The sequence below is a fragment of the Leuresthes tenuis genome, unplaced genomic scaffold (genome assembly GCF_036924035.1).
Source record: "Leuresthes tenuis unplaced genomic scaffold, fLeuTen1.0.hap1 SCAF_10, whole genome shotgun sequence".
Classification (NCBI taxonomy): Eukaryota; Metazoa; Chordata; class Actinopteri; order Atheriniformes; family Atherinopsidae; genus Leuresthes; species Leuresthes tenuis.
In genome coordinates, this window is record NW_027325364.1 from 25,161,832 (window position 1) to 25,182,509 (window position 20,678).

Sequence of the window (20,678 nt, forward strand, 5' to 3'; positions counted from 1 at the left end):
GCTTTATGGCCATAAGAATGAAGATGTTTCAACAGATTCACTGTGTCTTTTTCCCACTGTTGTTTAGATGGACTACATAAAAGGATGTCCTCCACATACTGCAAAAGAGCAGAGCCTGTGGTTAATTGAAGTTAATCCAGACTAGCTTTGAGGGCAGCATTGTAAATAGTGGGACTTTCACAGTACCCCTGGCATAACCGGGTAAAAGTCCAAGATCTCCCTTCAAACTAAAAAGCAAACCAAAATGGGCTATCAGGGTGCACTGGTGCAGAGAAAAATGCATTAGACAAGTCAACCACTGAGAAAAACTGTGCATCTGATGGAATTTGAGACAAAATAGTGTGTGGGTTGGGCACAGTAGGAGCACGTGGCTGAACTGCAGCATTCACCGCTTGGAGGTCCTATACAAAACGCCATTCATCTGGCTGGCCAGCATCTTTAATCTTTTTAACAGGAAAAAATGGAGTGCGCACAGGTGAATTTTCACAAGGAACAATAACGCCTGTTTTCTGAAAAGATTGAAAAACAGGTTTAATCCCTGATTCTGTGGTAGGAATTAATTCCACAGTTCTTTGACAATGCATTGTACTCAAAAATGTTTTTTTGTATGCTGACAATCGTTCAGAAAACATCAAATTTGGATCAGCAGGTGAAACGGTCCAATCCGTTTCTTTCTGACATGTAGCAACAAACTCTCCCACACCTTGTCAATGCCAGTGTGTAGGTTTGGCCAAGGAAATGTGAGGGCGAGTACCACAAACATTAAAAAAATCAAATTGCTCTGGAGTGAGCGACACAGCCAATAAAGTAGGCGCACATATTTTTTCACTTCTTCTCATAGTCATTGTCAGGCCCCAAAGAAATGTGTGATGTGCAGTGCAAATCAGCAGGTTGCATGAAATCAGAAAGGGGTGAAACTAACGCTTTTGCTTCTTCCACTAGTTGTTGTGAAAAAGGAGAGTTGGGAAGTTTCCACTCATAAGCATATGTAAGTGCAGATGAATCAAACTGCACTGCTGTGAAAACTTTGTCAGGCTGTAACATAACGTTAACACCCTCTGGTGTAGATGTTAAAATAATGCCTAATTTACACATGAGATCACGGCCCATCAGGTTAATGGGACACAACTCTGATAACAAAAATGAGTGTTTGAAGGAGAGCCCATCGGGAGTGACACATGCAATGGGCGATGTCATTTTCTCCTTCACAACCTGGCCTGATGCAGACATAGAGTAAACGTGGTTTCCACTTAACTTTGGAGGACAATCAAACTCCCCTGACGTCACTACTGATGAACATAAGTTCCTATATTCTGAGAGAAATATCTTTGCTCTAGGACGGAAATAGCATGCAAAACTTTACTACGTGAATCACAGTCGGCAAGCGTTTCTTCACTGCACAGAGCAGGAAAAATGTGTGAGTGTGTTGTGCTATCACCCATTAGTGGAGGCTCCGCTGGCGCGTGACGTCCAGAACCTGCCTCCCACCCTCAGTCAGCCTTTTTGCCCAATTTCATCACTTTTCAGCTTTGGACAGTCCTTCTTCCAGTGTCCAGTCTGGCCACAGTAAAAACAAATATTCAGATCATAGCTCTGGCGTGGCCCATTTCGACCTCCTCTCCCACACGTCCACGTCTTCAACTTCGGCCTCGTCCTCTGTTTACACCAACTGCGTAATACATGGTCATGGCTGCCAAATGCAGCTCCTTTTCACACTTGTCCCTTTTGGTTGTCTTACACGTCTCAACTTGGTTATGAGCATGGCGAGCATATCGGCGAACGTCAGCCAAACGAGGACCCTCACACCATCCCACGTAAATGTTCTTTACTTCAGTGGCGACATCTGGCATGAGGCCTTTAATTATTGCATTGCATGCAATACTCTCCCGTGGTCCTGATTCATTACCCAAATCCGTTGGTCTCTGATGACCGCTGTGCTTGCTGACTTCCTCAAGGATGCGGTGTACAAAATCATCAGTCCCTTCACCGGGTTTCTGTTTGCAGGTGTAAATGTGGGACATATTGATTTTGGTTGGAAATTGAGTGGTGATGGCTTGACACAGTCTTTGGATGGCTGCTTCATATTGAGCGTTATCATTATGTCCTCGTTCACTGTTGGTAGGTTGCAAATCCAGTTGTAGCATACTGGCCTCTATTTTGCAGAGGTCGGTCGGTTTGAACTTTTTTGCCAATATGCGACGCAATTCAACCCCAGTCGGGCAGAATTGTGCGCAGAAATCTCGCAACTCGTCAGCAAAACGGGGTCCAGAATTCTCTGGATCTGGTAAGCATTGTTATGCTTCCATGATGTCAGTCTCAGTCCAGGGTCGATAAACCAGTAATGGTCCAGTGGGACCTGCAACTTTAACCATAGGCATGGTTTGAATCTGGTTTTGTTCTTTCTCACGTTTAGATCTCTGAAGTCCAGATTGTGGGTAAAGGATTTTTGTCACTTGCGTTAAAAGTTCTTGGGCAGGTACGCTGGAGAACCAAACGTCCTCCTTTTCCTCATCATCAGACCTATGTAACTGATGTTGTGAGGATGATGGAATTTCTTCCCGAGGGAGGATGGAAGAAGTCCCTTCTTCCCAAGAGCCAGAGGCTTGTGGCAGGGCTGGCTGTTGTTGTTGCAGGTGTCGTGGAGGACAGGAGTCCAGGTCTGGATCCGGCACAGCGAGAGCGCTCAGGGTGGGGTAAAGAGGAGAAAAAGTGTTATCAGTGGAATATGGTGGTGGTTTAAAAGAAGATTCAGTCTTAATCAGAGCTGAATTATCTTTTCGTCCACATACTAAATTATTATCATCATTCCGTCATGGCATTTGTTTAACATTTTTCTTTCTTTCTCTTAATACACTTTATTTTTTCCAACATTCTATACCTTTCTTACTTCTTATTTAAACTTAATTTTCTTTTTTTTGCTTCATCTCTTTCTCATATTTGCAAAACTTTTCTTCTAATTTTCTTATTTCTAACATACTAAAAGAACCTTCAGGTGGAAAACCTCTGGACCATATTATTTCTTTTTCATTTCATCATGCTTAGGTCCCCCGGTAGGGTCAAAAGTCTGAGACCTACTGTTTCCCATTCTCAGACTTGGAATGGGGAAATATATTCCTTCACTCAAAGGACGTCTCCAATGAGGACCTTAATCTGCACTCACACTTCTTCGGAGTACTTCACACTTCTTCGGACTGCTTCAAGAGGTTCACTTACCCGTGAAATCTCTGTCTCACTAATGACACAACCGGGAAACCCTCTTTTATTCAAATAAAAACTAAAAAGCAGTCCTATCATCTCAGACTATCATATTTCAAAAATGATCCCAGCGCTGGTATTCAGGAAAAGGACCTGCCAGTCCTCTCTCTCAGAAAAGGCCTTGGAGGTATGAGGCTGGAACAGCTACTTCAGTCCAGGCTGGCCATGCACTGCGGTCCGGTCCAGAGACACCAGTTGAGGGATCCTGTTCGTGACGCCAAAATTGTGGTGGAAATTTAGTAACGCACAGAGTCAGTTATTTTCTTCTGAGGAGATAAGAAGCTTTAATAATAATATATTGCAAGAGAGAACAACACAGTACAGAATACAGAGTTGCTCTGACCACTGAAGCAAAAACACACAGTTATATTGCCCGCTCATCACGTCATCTGTCTTTGGTTGATAGTTGATTGTTCTTCTAACTTTCCTCCCCAACCATCAGTTTAGGTTACCCAAAAGGAGTGTATTGCTCCATCACAAGTATGCTTCTTTCACATACAGGGTAATATGAAGAATTTTATGCCTGAAACCTATTTAGACATGCAAAAATATGAAGGAAAAAGCAGTTTTAACTTGGTTTGAGTGAAGGAATTCATTTTATATCAAAATCCGAAGTTGTGTAGAACTCGTGTAAAGAAGCTTATTCTCGGATTCTTAAAGGTTTAGTGTTGTTCTTTTGTATACTGCAAAGTAATACTTTCTTTTTTGTTTAAACCTATTCAGATATGGATAAATATGAAGGACAAAGCAGTTTTAACTTGGTTTGAGTGAAGGAATTAATTTCATATCAAAATCCGAAATTGTGTAGAACTTGTGAAAAGAAGCTTATTCTCGGATTCCTGAAAAAAATTAGTGTTGTTGTTTCCTATCCTGAAAAGTACTACGTTCTTTTTTGTACAGAGACATTGTGTCATCTATCTTAGACAATAATCTATATATTTTTGATAGTAGTTTTGGGGTGCAGATGCTTAGAAATTCTGCTACCCTAATCGGGAGTTGTAAGTCTGGTTGGTGGAGGATATATTTCTTTGTTATTATAGACTTAAGTTGTTGATATTCTAGGAATTTATTGCTGCCTATCTCATGTTGTGATATGAGTTCATCAAATGAAATAAAATGTCCATTTTGGATTATATGTTCCAGATGTTTGATTCCTTTGATCTTCCACAGAGTAAAGTTTAGCATTTTTTTGTTTTGCAGGATGTCAGGATTGTTCCAGATGGGTGTAAGCTTACACGGGACAAGTGAAGACTTTGTTATTTTAAGAAATTCCCACCAGGCTGTCAGAGAACATTTGTGATTTTTTACGTTTTGACTAATAAGTGGCAGGTCAGAGATTTCCAGATTATCACACAATGCTTGTTCTATATTTATCCATGGTTCATCTATTGGGCTAGGTTTAAACCATTTTGATATATAACGTAACCTATTGGCTAAGGAATAGTGCTGAAAATTAGGTAAATCTAATCCACCACTGTCCTTGGTCTTCTGTAGGGTTTTTAAACTAATACGTGGTGGTTTGTTTTTCCACAGAAATTTGGAGATGCATGAATCTAGTGACTTAAACCAAGTAGCAGGTGGTTTTATGGGGATCATTGAGAACAAATAGTTAACATTTGGTAGTATCATCATTTTAATGGTTTTAACTCTCCCCATAAGTGATATAGGTAAGGACTTCCAACGAGAGAGATCGTCCTCTACTGTCTTTAAAAATTCCACATTGTGGCGGCCTGTTGCCACTGCGGGTTCATTCAGAGAGACTCAGAGACAGCGGACGGTTCAACCTATAGTTTATTTAACCCTTTTTCACGAATGTGGAGTCGTTCGCAGGCCTTCCCTCCCGGTTCGTGCTGCCCACTCAACTTCAATCCTCCTTCCAGCTCTGAGTTCTTAAAAGAGGAGAGTGATTAGACAAGTGACTGCCGGTGTACTAATCACTCACCTAGTCCTGCTCCCCAGAGCTCTCTCCACAGCTCTCTCCTGCAGCTGATGCACCACGCCCCCTCCACATACCTCAACCGCCTGACCTTGGCCGGGGAGCGGTCTGGCCTAACCTACTTCCCCCCCCACCTCGCCATGCGAGCTGGAAAGGAAGTCGGCCACCGCCATCTGTGCCCATAAAAAGGCTGTAGTGCCAGATACCAGCGGGTGATCCATGCATTGACATTTTTCATTCGGTGGAGCCACTGGAGGGGAGCATGGTCCGAGCAGAGGGTGAATGGGCGCCCCAGCAAGTAATACCGCAGGGCGCCGACCACCCACCGGATGGCCAGGCACTCCCTCTCCACCATGTTGTATCTGGTCTCCCTCTCGGATAGTTTCCGGCTGATGTAAAGCACTAGGCGGTCAACGCCCCGCACCTGCTGGGACAGAACAGCCCCCAACCCCCTTCTCGATGCATCGGTCTGCAGGACAAATGGGAGAGAGGAGTTAGGTGTGTGGAGAAGAGGCTCCCCACAGAGGGTCTGCTTTACCCTCTCAAGTGACGCCTGGCACTGCTCCGTCCACCGGACCGGATTAGAGGCACCTTTTGGGGTAAGGTCGGTCAAGGGGCTGGTCAGCTCCGCGAAGTTGGGAATAAATCGCCGGTAATATCCGGCCAGCCCCAAAAACCGCCTCACCTCTTTCTTGGTCTTAGGTTTTGGGCAGGCTGCAATCGTTGCTGTCTTGTCTACCTGTGGACGCACCTGTCCGCCGCCCAAGTGGTACCCCAGATACCGTACCTCCCTCCGTCCAACTGCACACTTCTTTGGGTTGGCCGTGAGCCCCGCCTGCCACAGTGACTCCAGCACTGCCGCCACCTGCTGATCATGCTCCGCCCAGCTGTTGCTATGGATGATGACGTCATCCAGGTAAGCGGCAGCATACGCAGCATGCGGCCGCAGGACCCGATCCATAAGGCGTTGAAATGTGGCTTGGGCCCCGAACAACCCGAACGGAAGTGTGACAAATTGGTACAACCCGTACGGAGTGGAGAAGGCCGTTTTTTCCTTAGACTCTGGAGACAAGGGAATCTGCCAGTAGCCCTTGGTCAAATCCGGTGTCGTAAAAAAACGATCAGTGCCCAGGCGATCCAGGAGCTCGTCGACCCGGGGCATAGGATAGGCATCAAATCGTGACACATCATTCACCTTGCGATAGTCCATCCCAATACGCTCAAATGGGACCTCAATCAGCGGCAATGGGCGCAAAGTGCTTTCAGGATGGCCTGTTGGTTAACCAACTGGCATTCGGAGCAGGACGCACACGTCTGCCCGAATGACTGTTTGATTTGAATGTGTTGTGTAAGTGTCCTGTTGAATGCTTGGGCTTTGACACTTCACTGTGGTTGTTAACTGTGTGGTGTGTCCTGAAATGTTATATGTTTGGGCTGTGTGACATGCTTAATGCTTGTCAGTAGCTACCCACTTATTCATATATAGCAACTGACAACATAAGAAGTCTGGACATACTTTGATAGTAGTTGTAGAAGTATCCTTATTGATTCATAGTGATAGAACAGTAGATGAACAGGTGCCTGCACGTCTCACGAAAATAAAATGGGTGTATGATTGCTGACGGCAGAGCAATACTGCCAAACTTATGAGTTCTTGTGGCAAACTTGATTCAGTGTCTTGACGTGTATACGCTGTTTCGCTGACTTGATTGTCACAAGAAACAAAGTGTGTTTGATAAGATCCGACCATTTTATTACGGGAGGATCAGTATGTATGGATTCTGATGTGACTGATAAACCCATTTGTATCTTAAGCATAATCTAATACGTGAGACAACGCCCTGGCACACAATCAAAAAAAAAAAGAGAGAGCGGTTTTGTGTCCCCACAGTCCATAATGTAGAAAAGAGAGAAAAAAGCCTTTCTGATTTGGTGTGTGTGCTCATAGTGCAGAGTGTAGAGAAAAGAGAGAAAAGAAAGCCGTTTTGGTGTCACGGGTGTTGTGACTTACACAAACACATTTCTGAATTGAGAAAAGAAATTATTTTAGAGGAAGCAGTAGAGTTTAGATCCCACATTTGTTGATAGGCATTCATTTATTTCTTCACTTCTGATGAAGTTTCAACAATAAACAACAAACTTTGTATTATGAGAAAGAACCAGACTCATTCTTCAGGAATCCGAAGATAAGCACGAATTCGGATTCTCCTATAAAACGAATTAATTAACTCAAACCAAGTTAAGACTGCCTTGTCCTTCATATTTATTCATGTCTAATCAAGTTTCAACGATAAACAACGTTGTACTTTGTAGAATGAGAAAGAACTTCTTCAGCAATAAGCATCTCTCGACATATGACGAAGTACAGATTTTGCTAGAAAATTAATTCCTTCTATTAGCCTGACTTAAAACTGTTTGTCCTCCTTATTTATCCACTTCAAATCAAGTTTCAACAAATAAAAAGATGTTGTAGTTTGAGAAAGTACAACTTAATCTTCAGCAATCAGTATAAAAAGAGGTGCAAATGCCAACCATACATACCTAAAAGGTGGAGCGGAAGTATTCAGCTACAAGTAGGTGTGAATGTTCGACTATAATTTGTAAAAAGCGGGTAAGAAAAGGTTCGAATGCCCGACTATATATTAACAAAAGCGGGAGGAGAGGTCTTCGGATGAGAGTGGGTGAGAATTTCCAACCATAATCTATAAAATACGGTGAAAAAAAATATGTGAATGCCTCATAGAACACTAAAAGCGGAAGTGTTCGGCTGCAAGAAGGTGTGAATGTCCGACTATATTTGGTGAAAAGCAGGTGAAGCAAGGTCTGAATGCCCAACCTTACATCATCAAAAGCGAGATCAGAGGTGTTTGGCTGCAAGAAGGCCATAGTTTTCCAAAAGCGGGTAAGGTGCGAATGTCCGACTAAATATCAACAAAATTTTGGGCGGAGGTCTTCGGATGCAAGTGGGTGTGAATATTCCACCATACAAGTATGGTGGAGAGGAAGCTGTGAATAGCCGACCATAGTTTGGAAAAAGCGGGTAAGAAAAGGTTTGAATGCCCGAACATACACCATCAAAAGAGGGAGCGGAGGTGTTCCGCTGTACGAAGGTGTGAATGTCCGACCATAGTTGGTAAAAAGCGGGTAAGAAAAGGTTAAAATAGCCGACTGTACACAATCAATAGCGGGAGCGGATGTGTTCGGCTACAAGAAGGTTTGAATGTCCCACCATAGTTTGTAAAAAGCGGGTAAGAAAAGGTTCGAATGCCCGACTATACACCATCAAAAGCGGGAGCAGAGGTGTTCCGCTGTAAGACGGTGTGAATGTCCGACCATAGTTGGTAAAAAGCGGGTAAGAAAAGGTTAAAATACCCGACTGTACACAATCAATAGCGGGAGCGGAGTTGTTCGGCTACAAGAAGGTGTGAAAGTCCGACCATGGTTTGTAAAAAGCGGGTAAGAAAAGGTGCGAATGTCCGACAATGTATGATCAAAAGAGAGAGCGGAGGTTTTCGGATACAAGAAGGTTTGAATGTCCCACCATAGTTGGTAAAAAGCGGGTAAGAAAAGGTTAAAATACCCGACTATACACAATCAATAGCGGGAGTGGAGTTGTTCGGCTACAAGAAGGTGTGAAAGTCCGACCATGGTTTGTAAAAACCGGGAAGAAAAGGCTCGAAAGCCCGACTATACACCATCAAAAAGAAGGTTTGAATGTCCATCAATAATTGCTTTAAAACAAGAAAGTAAATTTTCGAATATCAAACCGCACATGATCATAAGCGGGAGAGGAGGTGTTCGGCTGCAAGAAGGTGTGAATGTCCACCCATAATTCATGAAAAATGCGTAAAAAAAAAGGTGCGAATGCCTAACAATACATTATCAAAAGCAGGTGTGAATGTCAGATCATAATTTGTAAAAAGCTGATGAGAAAGGGTGAGAATGCCCGACTATACACCATCAAATGCGGGAGCGGAGGTGTTCGGCTCTGAGTAGGTGTGAATGTCCGACCATAATTGCTGAAGAATGTGTTAGAAAAGGTAAGAATGCTGGACCATACATCATCAAAAGCGGGAGAGGTGGTGTTCGGCTGCAAAAAGGTGTGACTTTTCGACTAAAGTTTGTAAAAAGTGGGTAAGACAAGGTGCGAATGCCTGACAATGTATGATCAAAAGCGGGAGCGGAGGTGTTCAGCTGCAAGAAGGTCTACATGTCCATCAATAATTGCTAGAAAACATGAAAGAAACTTTTGGAAAATCAAACCGCACATGATCATAAGTGGGATAGGAGGTGTTCAGCTGCAAGGTGTGAATGTCCACCCATAATTCCTGAAAAATGGGCAAAAAAAAGGTGTGAATGCCCAACCATACATCATCAAAAGCAGGAGTGGAAGTGTTCGGCTACAAGAAGGTGTGAACGTCCAACCAAAATATGTAAAAAGAAGTTAAGAAAAGGTTTGAATATCCAACCAAACATAATCAAAAGCGGGAGCAGAGCTGTTCGACTGCAAGTAAGTGTGAATGTCAGATCATAATTTGCAAAAAGCTGATGAGAAAGGGTGAGAATGCCCGACTATACATCATCAAATGCGGGAGCGGAGTTGTTCGGCTGTGAGTAGGTGTGAATCTCCGACCATAATTGCTGAAAAATGTGTTAGAAAAGGTAAAAATGCCGGTCCATACATCATCAAAAGCGAGAGAGGTTGTGTTCGACTGCAAGTAGGTGTGAATGTCCAGCCATAATTACTCACAAACGGGTAAGAAAAGGTAGTAGCCAGACCATATATGATCAAAACAGGGAGCGGAGGTGGTTCAGCTGCAAGAAGGTTTGAATGTCAAACTAAAGTTCAAATATATTAACAAAAGCGGGAGGAGAAGTCTTCGGATGAGAGTGGTTGAAAATTTCCAACCATAATGTATAAAATGCGGTGAAAAAAAAGGTGTGATAGAACACTAAAAGGTGGAGCGGAAGTGTTCGGCTGCAAGAAGGTGTGAATGTCCGACTATATTTGGTGAAAAGCAGGTGAAGCAAGGTCTGAATGCCCAACCTTACATCATCAAAAGCAAGATCAGAGTTGTTTGGCTGCAAGAAGGCCATAGTTTGCCAAAAGCGGGTAAGGTGCGAATGTCCGACTAAATATCAACAAAATTTGGGGCGGAGGTCTTCGGATGCAAGTGGGTGTGAATATCCCACCATACAAGTATGGTGGAGAGGAAGCTGTGAATAGCCGACCATAGTTTGGAAAAAGCGGGTAAGAAAAGGTTTGAATGCCCGAACATACACCATCAAAAGAGGGAGCGGAGGTGTTCCGCTGTACGAAGGTGTGAATGTCCAACCATACTTGGTAAAAAGCGGGTAAGAAAAGGTTAATATACCCGACTGTACACAATCAATAGCGGGAGCGGATGTGTTCGGCTACAAGAAGGTGTGACAGTCCGACCATGGTTTGTAAAAAGCGGGTAAGAAAAGGTGCGAATGTCCGACAATGTATGATCAAAAGAGAGAGCGGAGGTTTTCGGATACACGAAAGTTTGAATGTCCTACCATAGTTTGTAAATAGCGGGTAAGAAAAGGTTCGAATGCCCGACTATACACCATAAAAAGCGGGAGCTGAGGTGTTCCGCTGTAAGACGGTGTGAATGTCCGACCATAGTTGGTAAAAAGCGGGTAAGAAAAGGTTAAAATACCCGACTGTACAAAATCAATAGCGGGAGCGGAGTTGTTCGGCTACAAGAAGGTGTGAAAGTCCGACCATGGTTTGTAAAAAGCAGTTAAGAAAAGGTTCGAATATCCAACCATACATAATCAAAAGCGGGAGCAGAGCTGTTCGACTGCAAGTAGGTGTGAATGTCGAGCCATAATTACTCACAAACGGGGGAAGAAAAGGTAGTATTGCCAGACCATACATGATCAAAACAGGGAGCGGAGGTTCAGCTGCAAGGTGTGAATGTCTGACTATAGTTTGTAAAAAGCGGGTAAGACAAGGTGCGAATGCCCGACAATGTATGATCAAAAGAGAGAGCGGAGGTGTTCGGCTGCAAGGTCTGAATGTCCAACCATAATTTGTAAAAACCGGGTAAGAAAATGCTCGAAAGCCCGACTATACATCATCAAAAGCGGGAGCGGAGGTGTTCAGCTGCAAGAAGGTGTGAATGTTCGACTAAAGTTTGTAAAAAGCTGGTAAGACAAGGAGCGATGTCCCGACATTGTATGATCAAAAGCGGGAGCGGAGGTGTCCAGCTGTGAGTAGGTGTGAATGTCCGACCATAATTGCTGAAAAATGTGTTAGAAAAGGTAAGAATACTGGACCATACATCATCAAAAGCGGGAGAGGTGGTGTTCGGCTGCAAGAAGGTGTGAAAGTCCGACAATGGTTTGTAAAAAGCGGGTAATAAAAGGTTCGAATGCCCAAATATACATCATCAAAAACGGAAGCGGAGGTGTTCGGATGCAAGAAGGTGTGAACGTCCGACCAAAGTTTGTAAAAAGCAGTGAAAAGCGAGAAAAAGCTTTTCGTGAGTTCTGCATGATTTGGGATTTTGCTTATAAAATGCATTACTTCACTCAAACTATGTTAAAACTGATTTGTCCTTCATATTTACCATGTCTAGAAAGATTTAAACAAAAAAACAACGTTGTACTTTTCAGTAAAAGAAAGAGCAAATCTAAAGTTTCAGGAATCCGAGTATAAACCTGCTTTCATGAGTTCTGCACGATTTCGGATTTTGCTATAAAATGAATTAATTTGCTCAAACCAAGTTAAAACTGCTTTGTCCTTCCATATTCATCAATGTCTAGATCGACTTCAACAAAGAAAAACATTGGACTTTGCAGTAGAAGAAGTTGAAATCCATCTACACATTGATAAATATGAAGGACAAAGCAGTTCCCACTTGCCCATAAGAAAATAAGCTTATTCTCGGATTCCTGATCCTTCAGTGTTGCTCTTTCTTCTACTGCAAAATACAATGTTGTTCTTTGTTGAAGTCGATCTAGACATTGATAAATATGAATGAAAAAGCAGTTTTAACTTGGTTTGAGTGAATGAATTCATTCTATACATAAAATCCGAAATCGTGCAGAACTCATGAAAATAAGCTTATTCTCGGATTCCTAAAACTTTTGATTGGCTCTTTCTTTTACTGCAAAGTACAACGTTGTTTTTTTGTTTAAATCTATCGAGACATTGATAAATATGAAGGTAAAAGCCGTTTTAACATAGTTTGAGTGAAGGAATTCATTTTATACATAAAATCCCAAATCATGCAGAACTCCTCAAAAGGGGCGTATGGCTTAATCACAAGTGTGGCTCTTTCTCATTCAGGGTAGTATGAGGAAGTTTATGCTTGAAATATATGTAGAAATGGGTACATATGAAGGACAAAGCAGTGTTAACTTAGTTTGAGTGAAGGAATTCATTTTATACATAAAATCCCAAATCATGCAGAACGTATGAAAAGAAGCTTATTCTCGGATTCCTGATCCTTCAGTTTTGCTCTTTCTTCTACTGCAAAATACAATGTTGTTCTTTGTTGAACTCGATCTAGACATTGATAAATATGAAGGAAAAAGCAGTTTTAACTTGGTTTGAGTGAATGAATTCATTTTATACATAAAATCCGAAATCGTGCAGAACTCATGAAAATAAGCTTATTCTCGGATTCCTAAAACTTTTGATTTGCTCTTTCTTTTATTGCAAAGTACAACGTTGTTTTTTTGTTTAAATCTATCGAGACATTGATAAATATGAAGGTAAAAGCCGTTTTAACATAGTTTGAGTGAAGGAATTAATTTTATAGATAAAATCCCAAACCATGCAGAACTCCTCAAAAGGGGCGTATGACTTAATCACAAGTGTGGCTCTTTCTCATTCAGGGTAGTATGAGGAAGTTTATGCTTGAAATATATGTAGAAATGGGTACATATGAAGGACAAAGCAGTGTTAACTTAGTTTGCGTGAAGGAATTCATTTTATACATAAAATCCGAAATCGTGCAGAACTCATGAAAATAAGCTTATTCTCGGATCTCTTTCTTTTACTGCAAAGTACAATTTTTTTTTTGTTGAAATCTATCTAGACATTGATAAATACCAGCCGAAACTCTGCTGCCGCTTTTGATAATTTATGGTTGGGCATTCTTACCTTTTCTTACCCGCTTTTTACAAATTATGATCTTACATTAACACCTACTTGCAGTCGAACACCTTCTCATCCACTTATGATCATGTGCGGTTGGGCTTTCGCACCTTTTCTTACCCATTTTTCAGTAATTATGGGTGGACATTCAGACCTTCTTGCAGCCGAAAACCTCCGCTCCTCTTTTGATCATACATTGTCGGGCATTCACACCTTGTCTTACCCGCTTTTTACAAACTTTAGTCGGTCATTCAAACCTTCTTGCAGCTGAACCACCTCCGCTCCCTGTTTTGATCATATATGGTCTGGCAATAGTACTTTTTCTTACCCGTTTGTGAGTAATTATGGCTGGACATTCACACCTACTTGCAGCCGAAAACAACCTCTCCCGCTTTTGATGATATATGGTCCGGCATTCTTACCTTTTCTAACACATTTTTCAGCAATTATGGTCGGACATTCACACCTACTCACAGACGAACACCTCCGCTCCCACATTTGATAGTGTATAGTCGGGCATTCTCACCCTTTCTCAACAGCTTTTTGCAAATTATGATCTGATATTCACACCTACTTGCAGTCGAACAGCTCTGCTCCCGCTTTTGATTATGTTTGGTTGGATATTCGAACATTTTCTTAACTGCTTTTTACAAACTTTGGTCGGACGTTCACACCGTCTTGCAGCCGAACACCTCCGCTTCCGCTTTTGATGGTATATAGTCGGGCATTCGAGCCTTTTCTTACCCGCCTATTACTTACTATGGTTGGACATTCAAACCTTCTTGTAGCCGAACACATCCGCTCCTGCTTTTGATGATGTATGATTTGGCATTCGCACCTTTTCTTACCCATTTTTCAGTAATTTTTGGTCGGACATTCAGACCTTCTTGCACCTGAACACCTCTGCTCCCGCTTTTGATGGTGTATAGTCGGGCTTTCGAGCCTTTTCTTCCCCGATTTTTACAAATTGTGGTTGGACATTCAGACCTTGCAGCCGAAAACCTCCGCTCCCTCTTTTGATCATACATTGTCGGGCATTCGCCACTTGTCTTACACGGTTTTTACAAACTTTATTCAGACATTCACACCTTCTAGCTGAACCACCTCCATTCCCTGTTTTGATCATGTGTGGTCTGGAAATACTACCTTTTCTTCCCCCGTTTGTGAGTAATTATGGCTGGACATTCACACCTACTTGCAGCCGAAAAACCACCTCTCCCGCTTTTGATGATGTATTGTCCGGCATTCTAGTCTTTTCTATCACATTTTTCAGCAATTATGATCTGACATTCACACCTACTTGCAGTCGAACAGCTCTGCTCCCGCTTTTGATTATGTTCGGTTGGATATTCAAACCTTTTCTTAACTGCTTTTTACAAACTTTGGTCGGACGTTCACACCTTCTTGCAGCCAAACACCCCCGCTTCCGCTTTTGATGGTATATATTCGGGTTTTCGAACCTTCTCTTACCCGCTTTTTACAAACCATGGTTGTACTTTCATACCTTCTTGTAGCTGAACAACTCCACTCCTGCTTTTGATGATTTATGGTTGGACATTCGCATCTTTTCCTACCCATTTTTCAGTAATTATGGGTGGATATTCACATCTTCTTGCAGCTGAACACCTCCTCTCCCGCTAATGATCATGTAAGGTTTGATATTCGAAAATTTTCTTTCATGTTTTAAAGCAATTATTAATGGACATTCACACCTACTTGCAGCCGAACACCACCTCTCCCGCTTTTGATGATGTATGGACCGGCATTCTTACCTTTTCTAACACATTTTTCAGCAATTATGGTTGGAGAATCACACCTACTCACAGCCGAACAACTCCGCTACCGCATTTGATGGTGTATAGTCGGGATTTCTCACCCTTTCTCATCAGCTTTTTGCAAATTATTCTCTGACATTCACACCTACTTGCAGTCGAACAGCTCTGCTCCCGCTTTTGATTATGTTTGGTTAGATATTCGAACCCTTTCTTAACTGCTTTTTCACAAACTTTGGTCGGACGTTCACACCTTCTTGCAGCCGAACACCTACGCTTCCGGTTTTGATAGTGTATATTCGGGCATACGAACCTTTTCTTACCCGCTTTTTACAAACCATGGTCGGACTTTCACACCTTCTCTTAGCTGAACAACTCCGCTCCCTCTTTTGATTGTGTACAGTCGGGTATTTTAACCTTTTCTTACCCGCTTTTTACCAACTATGATCGGACATTCACACCGTCTTACAGCGGAAAACCTCCGCTACCTCTTTTGATGGTGTATGTTCGGGCATTCGAACCTGTTCTTACCCGCTTTTTAAAACCAGGGTCGGACTTTCACACCTTTTAGTAGCCGAACAACTCCGCTCCCGCTATTGATTGTGTACAGTCGGGTATTTTAACCTTTTCTTACCCGCTTTTTACCAACTATGGTCGGACATTCACACCTTCTTACAGCGGAACACCTCCGCTCCCTCTTTTGATGGTGTATGTTTGGGCATTCGAACCTTTTCTTACCCGCATTTTACAAACTATGGTCGGACACTCAAACCTTCTTGTAGCTGAACACATCCACTCGTGCATTTGATGATGTATGGTTGGGAATTCGCACCTTTTCTTACCCATTTTTCAGTAATTATGGGTGGACATTCACACCTTCTTGCAGCTGAACACCTCCTCTCCCGCTTATTATCATGTGCGGTTTGATATTCGAAAATTCTCTTTCATGTTTTCTAGCAATTATTGATGGACATTCAGACCTTCTTGCAGCTGAACACCTCCGCTTCAGCTTTTGATGGTGTATAGTCGGGCTTTCGAGCCTTTTCTTCCCCGGATTTTACAAATTATGGTTGGACATTCAGACCTTCTTTCAGCTGAAAACCTCCGCTCCCTCTTTTGATCATACATTGTCGGGCATTCGCACCTTTTCTTACCCGCTTTTTACAAACTTTAGTCGGACATTAACACCTTCTTGCAGCTTAACCACCTCCGCTCCCTGTTTTGATCATGTATGGTCTGGCAATACTACCTTTTCTTACCCATTTGTGAGTAATTATGGCTGGACATTCACACCTACTTGCAGCCGAACACCACCTCTCCCGCTTTTGATGATGTATGGACCGGCATTCTTACCTTTTCTAACACATTTTTCAGCAATTATGGTTGGAGATTCACACCTACTCACAGCCGAACACCTCCGCTCCCGCATTTGATGGTGTATATTCGGGCATACGAACCTGTTCTTACCCGCTTTTTACAAACCATGGTCGGACTTTCACACCTTCTTGTAGCCGAACACATCCACTCCTGCTTTTGATGATGTATGGTTGGGCATTCGCACCTTTTCTTACCCATTTTTCAGTAATTATGGGTGGATATTCACACCTTCTTGCAGCCAAACACCTCCGCTCCCTGTTTTGATCATGTATGTTTTGACATTCGCACCTTTTCTCACCTGCTTTTTACTATTGTCGTTCAATCACAGCTTCCTCTCCACCATACTTGTATGGTAGGAAATTCTCACCCACTCTCATCCGAAGACCTCTCCTCCCGCTTTTGTTAATATTTAGTCGGGCATTCGAACCTTTTCTTACCCACTTTTTACAAATTATGGTCGAACATTCACACCTACTTGCAGCTGAATACTTCCGCCCCACCTTTTAGTGATGTATGGTTGGCATTTGCACCTTTTGTTACCCTCTTTTTATACTGATTGCTGAAGATTAAGTTGTTCTTTCTCAAACTACAATTTTTTTTTAATTGTTGAAACTTGATTTGAAGTGGATAAATAAGGAGGACAAACAGTTTTAAGTCACGCTGATAGAAGAAATTTATTTTATAGCAAAATCTGTATTTCGTCATATGTCGAGAGATGCTTATTGCTGAAGAAGTTCTTTCTCATTCTACAAAGTACAACGTTGTTTATCGTTGAAACTTGATTAGACATGAATAAATATGAAGGACAAAGCAGTCTTAACTTGGTTTGAGTTAATTAATTCGTTTTATAGGAGAATCCGAATTCGTGCTTATTTTCGGATTCCTGAAGAATGAGTCTGGTTCTTTCTCATAATACAAAGTTTGTTGTTTATTGTTGAAACTTCATCAGAAGTGAAGAAATAAATGAATGCCTATCAACAAATGTGGGATCTAAACTCTACTGCTTCCTCTAAAATAATTTCTTTTCTCAATTCAGAAATGTGTGTGTGTAAGTCACAACACCCGTGACACCAAAACGGCTTTCTTTTCTCTCTTTTCTCTACACTCTGCACTATGAGCACACACACCAAATCAGAAAGGCTTTTTTCTCTCTTTTCTACATTATGGACTGTGGGGACACAAAACCGCTCTCTCTTTTTTTTTTTGATTGTGTGCCAGGGCGTTGTCTCACGTATTAGATTATGCTTAAGATACGAATGGGTTTATCAGTCACATCAGAATCCATACATACTGATCCTCCCGTAATAAAATGGTCGGATCTTATCAAACACACTTTGTTTCTTGTGACAATCAAGTCAGCGAAACAGCGTATACACGTCAAGACACTGAATCAAGTTTGCCACAAGAACTCATAAGTTTGGCAGTATTGCTCTGCCGTCAGCAATCATACACCCATTTTATTTTCGTGAGACATGTGCAGGCACCTGTTCATCTACTGTTCTATCACTATGAATTAGTTTATCTATTATCAATAAGGATACTTCTACAACTACTATCAAAGTATGTCCAGACTTCTTATGTTGTCAGTTGCTATATATGAATAAGTGGGTAGCTACTGACAAGCATTAAGCATGTCACACAGCCCAAACATATAACATTTCAGGACACACCACACAGTTAACAACCACAGTGAAGTGTCAAAGCCCAAACATTCAACAGGACACTTACACAACACATTCAAATCAAACAGTCAGACAACATACAAGAACATATACCCCAGCCGGCATTGCTCCCTGCCTATTTTCCTACAGCTCACTATGTGTGCGCACACCTTTATTCACAAACTCTTCAACTTATACTCTTTTACCGAAGCTGCTACAGCTCGATTGGCCGAATACCCTTAGATCCTATTTCGGTGAATTTGACATCTGCCTTACATGTAACAGATTAGCGGTTTAGCAGTTTTAATTTAATTTGAGTGAAGGAATTCATTTTATAGCAAAATCCGAAATCGTGAAGAACTCATGAAAGTAAGCTTATTCTCGGATTCCTGAAACTTTAGATTTGCTCTTTCTTTTACTGCAAAGTACAACGTTGTTTTTTTTGTTTAAATCTTTCTAGACATGGTAAATATGAACGACAAGCAGTTTTAACATAGTTTGAGTGAAGGAATTCATTTTATAGATAAAATCCCAAGAGTCTGCATAGAAAAGAGAGTGAATGCGAAGTAGACTTTAACACGGCTATGGGAGCGAGCCGAGTGTCGGCTAACCGGGAGAATTGCTTGAAAGAAACGCGACACCGAATGAGCGGTCAGAACAAAGCCTCAATACGGGATTCTCGTGGTGTTTTTGTTGCTGCCTTGTCTTTTGCATAGAGTAAAAGACAAGGCAGCCATCGAATAGGGCCCGATTGTTCCTACTTGGTCAGCCGAGGAGCAAGGGGGGGGGGGCAAGCGTCTCAACCAAGCAAAGCTCACCATGGGGAAGGTGGCTATACCAACTAGCCTGATGCCCTGCTCCCGCAGTGACGGATAATCGTACTCTGGTTTCTCTTCATAACATACAAGTCTTTCGCCTTTTACTAAAGACTTCCGTGGAGAGCAGCACTAATGAGTTGTTTCTATTATTGGTAGGCTTTACCTTTGCGGGTGAAGCCCTTTCTGTCTGTGCAAAAGAAATCTTGCTACTTTGCAGAGTGACTTCTCTGAGTAGAGTCGCCTTACTTGTTGCGACTGTGCCGATGTTCGAAGCTGGAGTGCAAAGTTGTTGCTTGAATGGTGCTTGCTGGAGCATGCGGGAGTGCAAAGTTATACCATTTAAAAGGGCTGAAGAGTGCTCAGTGCAGCGGGTGGGCGGAGGTGCAACGTGACACTCTGGCCACCTATGGCCATAAAAAGAACACTGCTACAAGTGCGCATTGTGCCAGCAAGGGCCCACGGACCTGAAACAGTGGACAGTTATCGCTTCTCGGCCTTTTGGCTAAGCTCAAGTGTAGTATCTGTTCTTATCAGTTTAATATGTCCTCTATACGAGGACAACATATTAAATGGATTTTTAAGAATAGGAGTTGAAAAAGAAGCTTGCTCCGTTCACTCCAAGCCTCGACCCGGTACTGCAGTGCCGCTGGGAACGGTGCGCTCTCCTCTGCTCTTGTGAAAAAGCAAACAGCGGTGCAGGATGGAAGTTTCAGGGAGCCCAAGATGAAACTTTCTTTTAATCTGCTGAGAAAAGAGAGTGAATGCGAAGTGGACTTTAACACGGCTCTGGGAGCGAGCCGAGTGCGGGCTAACCGGGAGAATTGCTTGAAAGAAACGCGACACCGAATGAGTGGTCAGAACAAAGCCTCAATACGGTGTTCCCGTGGTGTTTGTGGCTGCCTTGTCTTTTGCACAGAGTAAAAGACAAGGCAGCCATCGAATAGATTGTTTCTACTTGGTCAGCCGAGGAGCAGGGGGGGGGGGGCAAGCGTCTCAACCAAGCAAAGCTCACCAAGTAGGAACAATCGGGCCCTTTTCGATGGCTGCAACACCTGAAAGAGATATTGATGCGAGACCCGATCAAATGCTTTTTCAAAGTCTAAATTTAAGATGACAAGCCGGGTGTTTCTGTCTCTAGCGTAATCAATGATGTCTCGAATCAGTACGAGGCTGTCGGTGAGTTGTCTCCCTGAGATGGCACAAGCTTGGTCTGGGTGAATTACCTCCTCTAAAACAGAGGACATCCATGTCGCTAAAACCTTGCTAAAAAGTTTACAGTCAAAGTTTATAAGTGTGATGGGCCTCCAATTCTTTAGGTCAGTCTTATCATTTTTTTTATAAAGTAGAGTCACTATTCCCACTCTAAAACTGTCAGGCAGTCGGTCGAGTTTTTCAAAATCTTTAAAAACATCTAAAATGTCTGATGATAAAAGGTCCCAATAGGTCAGATAGAATTCTGCAGGAAGCCCGTCTAAACCCGGAGCTCGACTTCTCTTAAAACCTGTTAGGCATTTTTTTAACTCTAAAGCAGTAAAATTCTGTGTCAAGTGTGCATTCTCTTTTACGGTTTTGTCAACGAATTTTAAGATTTCTGCCGATGTTTCCAAGTGCACTGGTTTCTCTTTGTACATGTTACTATAAAAGGTATGTACAGTTTCAATCATCTCTTGTGTGGATTTTGTTAAAAACCCATCTTCTCTTTTTAGATTTTGAATACACTCC

The 20,678-nt window shown here is 42.3% G+C and overlaps 2 non-coding genes across 2 annotated transcripts; both read left to right on the top strand.

Annotated features, from left to right (window-relative positions):
• The first annotated feature begins 19,016 nt into the window (after nucleotides 1–19,016).
• On the top strand, nucleotides 19,017–19,132 carry LOC140317230 (U5 spliceosomal RNA). Its single transcript, XR_011917562.1, has one exon. It is a non-coding gene; the product is annotated as a U5 spliceosomal RNA (small nuclear RNA).
• Nucleotides 19,133–19,438: 306 nt separating this feature from the next.
• LOC140317157 (U2 spliceosomal RNA) lies at nucleotides 19,439–19,622 on the top strand. Its single transcript, XR_011917499.1, has one exon. It is a non-coding gene; the product is annotated as a U2 spliceosomal RNA (small nuclear RNA).
• The last annotated feature ends 1,056 nt before the right edge of the window (nucleotides 19,623–20,678 follow it).